The 4,767-nt window shown below is 37.9% G+C and overlaps 1 pseudogene; it reads left to right on the top strand.

Moving 5' to 3' along the window:
* Positions 1–529: 529 nt before the first annotated feature.
* LOC144456488 (U6 spliceosomal RNA) lies at positions 530–650 on the top strand (annotated as a pseudogene).
* Positions 651–4,767: the final 4,117 nt, after the last annotated feature.

Below are 4,767 nucleotides of genomic sequence, written 5' to 3'. Positions count from 1 at the left end.
ACAAACAGACTTCCAAAGTCTGGGGCAAGATTGTGCCAAAAATATACAGGAGCCACAATGAAACCGCTAGGGACCATGGCAACCTTGAATTGGGGAGCTCTGACTCAGAGAGACACAGTGAAAATTGCATCTTCTGTATAGTAAGGCAGGTTGGCTCCTGAGCTACTGAACTTGACTGGTTCTGCTGCTGAGAGCCTAGGGTGTAGAGAAGCATTTCTCCAGGGTGTTGTTGAAGGATTTAACTTTATCTGTCTGGTGAGCTTCTCGACGTAAGTGTGACAGTTGTGTGTGTGTGTGTGTATGGTGTGTGTGTCTGTGTGTGTGTCTGTGTGTACCTGGTGTGTGCTGTTGTAGCAACAGAAGCAGATTATACAGGTTCAAGTCCTGTAGTCTATAGTCCCTCAGAAAAGTACTGTCATTTTACCATTATCAAGCACGGGAGAGTTGTGGAAAGAGAAAACAAATGCCCTATTGGTAGAACTTTACTCTGATCCAACCATTCTGGAAAGGCAAGAAAGTGACTAAAATGGTGCTATCTTCAACAGCACATAGACTAAAACTGAAATGATTCAGAGAAGATTAGCAAGGCCCATGAGCCACAGAGGTGACATCCTGAACAATTTAAAGGAACAAGGAAGAAATTCATTTTCAGATCTATGGATAATGGAAGAGACCATTACCAAATAATGGATAGCAAAGTTTCACAGAAGATAGAATGGACAAGTTTGATTACATAAAATTAAGGAAGTTTTATACCACAAACCCAATGCTGCTAAAATTAGAAGAGTAGCAGGTAATTGGGAGGAAAATCTTTGCAGCAAGATCTTCAGATAAAGTTCTCATTTCCCAAGATCTATATCTATATCTCTATAATTTTTAAAAGTATTTAGATTCATAAAAATAAGGGCCATTTCCCAATTGAACAACGGCCAAATGCTATGAATGGGCTTGTTGTTGTGTTTGTCCTTTATTCTCAAAGAGGACCATGACATCAGGGAGAGGATGACATGACTTGCGATTGACTTGGATTTGAATGAGAGAGGGCTGTGCAAGGTCACCAGCCTTACTTTCTCCTCCATAGCCATCTGGGTCTAGTGGCCAGATATTTACCAGGACAACTAGAGATGGCCCAGGATTCAATGGGAGACCCTGGCCCTTTTAAGCTAAGGTCTTTTCAGGTTCTCACTTTGAGTGAGGTAACACCCAGAGGGTTTAGTTATAACGTATTAATGAAGTTATTGGTAAGTGGAGTATGCCTGAACTTGGGTGATTTTAAATATTTCATTAGTGTAACAAATTACTTTAAAATCTTCCCAGCAAAAAAAGATTGGTTTATTCCTTTGTCTTTTAGTTGCTATTATAAAGTATTACCCCCGTTACCACCAACTTGTCTTCTACAATTAACAGATTCTTCCGAGCCCTGAGCACTGAAAATAATGTCAAGAAAATGACCTAGAGATGACAGGCAATCCTCTAATTATAAAAATTATGTTTAAGATACTACATGAACTACTCAAAGTCTATGTAATTAGAAGTTCCATAATCTTGGTTCCATAATGGCATCATCAGTAGTAAAATTTTAATTTTAATTAAAGGAGTTTTTAAAATGCATTTTAACAATTTTAAAAATCATTTGTTGCCTAATGAAAGTAAACGTCTCTTAAAACTTCGCTCTTTTTTGTTCCATGGACCCCTGTGGCCGTCAGGTGATGCCTATAGACCTCTTCTCAGAATAATACTTGTTAGGTGCATTCAGAAATTGAAAGAAATGCAAAATCCCAATTTGGAGGTTAATGAAAATAAAGACAAAACGTTTTCCCACTCAAGTTCATGGATGCCCTGAAAGCTATCCACTCAGCCTGGTGGGAGTCTGTGGATCCTCAGTTAAGAATCCTTGTCTTTAGAGGTCCTTTAGCCCTGTTTGCTTCAGTTTACTCATTTATAAAATGAGCTGGAGAGGGGAATGGCAGACCTCTTCTCCAGTGTCTTTGCCAAGAAAACCCTAAAAGGGGAGGTCATAGAGTCAGACATGACTGAACAACAATAACAGACTTGCTCTTCAGGATATCAGTAGTCCGAGGTAGGGAGGGAGATTGTATAGTTATTTACACTATAATAAACTGTAACATTTAAAAGCGTATTAAGAAAGGGAGAAAAAAGTGTTTTGGGTGTTCAGAGGAGGGAGAGATTATTTCTGTCTTGGAAGGCTTCGTTGGAGGGGTAGTGTTTGAACATGAAGGTGAAGGCTAGATAGAAATTAGGTGGAGCTGGCATGGCAGAAAGAGCAAGAGCTACATGAGCAGAGAAAGTCTGTTTTGTGTATAGCTCTGGTATATTGGAAAAGATGTCTGTGTATTATCATAGTGCACGTGTACAGCATTAATTTCTGGTTCAGCAGAAAGGAATACTGGATTTGGTTCAGATGACTTTAGTTTAAAACTTAGCTCTGCTACTTACTACCAGATCATACAGGTAGTTATTTAGCTCTTCCAGGCTTCGCTTTCTTCATCTGCCAAATGAATAGGCAGCTTTCAAAGGATGAAATTCAGGCTATCGATAGGCATATTTAAAAAAAGCTCCAAATCATTAATAATTAGAGAAATGCAAATTAAAGTCACTTTGAGATTCTACCTCACACCTATCAGACTGACAAAGTTAACAAAAAAGGAAAATGCACAAAAACAGGGACATTAATTCATTGATAATAGAGTCATGAATTTGTCTGACCATTCTGGAAAGCAATTTGAAATTATCCCTCAAAATTCATTAAATTCTGAACACCACTTGACCCAGTACTACTACTACTAGGCCTATACTCCAAAAAGATCATAGAAAAAGGAAAGGATCCTATATGTACACAAACATATTTATAATAGCTCTTTTTGTATTGGCAAAGGATTAGAAGCAAAAAACTAGGATGCCCATCAACTGGGGTATGGGATGGGCTGAACAAATAATTGTGTATAAATGTACTAGATAAAATGCGCCGTAAGAAAAGATGAAAGGGACAGCGTCAGTGAAACCGGAGAACACTGGAATGAGCTGATGAAGAACGAAATGAGTAGAAATGGGAGAACACAGTATACTGACAACACCATAAAAACAACTTTGGCAAACTTAAGAACTCTAATCAAAGCAATGACAAATGTTGATACCAAAACAAAATTTGATACCAAAGATTAAACATGCTATCCCTCAGGGTTTAAAATGAGATTTTTTTTAACATGACCAAAACAGGAATATGTCTTGCTTAACTATGCATATTTGTTACAAGGGTTTTGATTTGCTTTCCCCACCTTTGTGGTTGGGAGTGGGGGATGGGGGTGGAAGAGAGAAAAATTGATTATTGTTCAATGAAAAAAATTAAATGTAGTTTAAAAAAAAGTAACTAAAAAGTCCAGACCATTTGATCCAGAGATTCCACTCGTGGGCATATGTCTCAAGAAAGTCAATATTTTTTTTAAAGTTTCTGCATACACATCAAACTATTTATAACTATCCTTTGGGTAGTAGTAAAGACCTAAAAACAAAATAAATATCCCTTGATTAGGGAATGACTAAACAAGTTGTGATATGTGAATGTAAAGGAATTTTACTACTAAGAATTTTAAGAAAGTATAAAAAGGACAAATACAGAGAAACATGAGAAGATTTATATGAACTGATATCAGCACATGAAGTGAGTAGAACCAGAAAAACAGCACACACAATGACTACAACAGAGCAAATTGAAAGAACAACAAAAGAATAAAAAGTAAATGCTTTAAAATTATGACAACCGAGCAGGGTCCCAAAGAAGAGATGTGAAAATACACTCTTCTCCTTTATCAAAATGATGGAGGACTTTGTACTGAAAGAGAAAGTATGAAAAGCATTACATATAATGCTGGATTTGGTTAATGTATTGGTTAGTTTTGCTGAATTGGGTTTTTTTTCCCTCTTTCTAAAAACTCATTATAAAGGAAAGCTCCCTGTAGAGGGTGGAGGATGCCTTGGGAAATGTAGGTAATTTAAAAACATAAGATAGCAATAGAAATTAAAACAAAAATGAAAACAAAGCAAGGGAGTATAGTTTGTAATTTTGCCTACCAGATGATGGTCGACTGCAGCTACCAGCCTAGTGGTCTTTGACATGTATTCACAGGATAGTCTCTAAGCCCATGAAGCTCGACCCTACCAAGCTACAAATGAGTATATTTGTAAAGTATAGTGCCTGGCTCATAATGAATGCTTAATAAATTCTTGTTCCCTGCCTCATTCCTTGCTGGCTTCAAAAGTCTCAGCAGTAAAGAAATCATGCCAACCTGCTTTTTTTTTTTTAATGAATCTATAATATTGTGAAAGTACCCCCAAGATTAATATGTGTGTTTTCTATGTTACCTTACCAGGTAGGTGCACTGAACACAGAGTAAGCCTGTTTGCCAAAAGCAGCCAATCAGGAGCCTGCAGTGAGCCAAATTCTTACTCATTCCCAGACACCTTTGCTGATGTTTTTGGGCTGACCTTGCTGAACTGTGCATCCCACATTGGCCTAAACCAGCCTTGCGGTCACCTGTTCCTGCAAAACATCCTGCTTTTGTGTCCCACCTGTTCCTGGGTAAGACTGTTTATTCTTTACCCTAACCTCTGCCCAAACCTCTCTGTTGTGGTGTTCAAGCATAAAGTGCCCCTGCCTTTCCTTGGCCGTGGGATCCTTTGTATTTTGTACTGGGGTGCCTCTGCACTAGTGTCTGATTTTCCTCCTGATAAAACTTTTCTGCTTTCAAC

The sequence above is a fragment of the Phascolarctos cinereus genome, unplaced genomic scaffold (assembly GCF_003287225.1).
Source record: "Phascolarctos cinereus isolate Bilbo 61053 unplaced genomic scaffold, phaCin_HiC Scaffold_3;HRSCAF=262, whole genome shotgun sequence".
Lineage (NCBI taxonomy): Eukaryota > Metazoa > Chordata > Mammalia > Diprotodontia > Phascolarctidae > Phascolarctos > Phascolarctos cinereus.
This window is presented reverse-complemented; position numbering and strand designations above follow the sequence as displayed.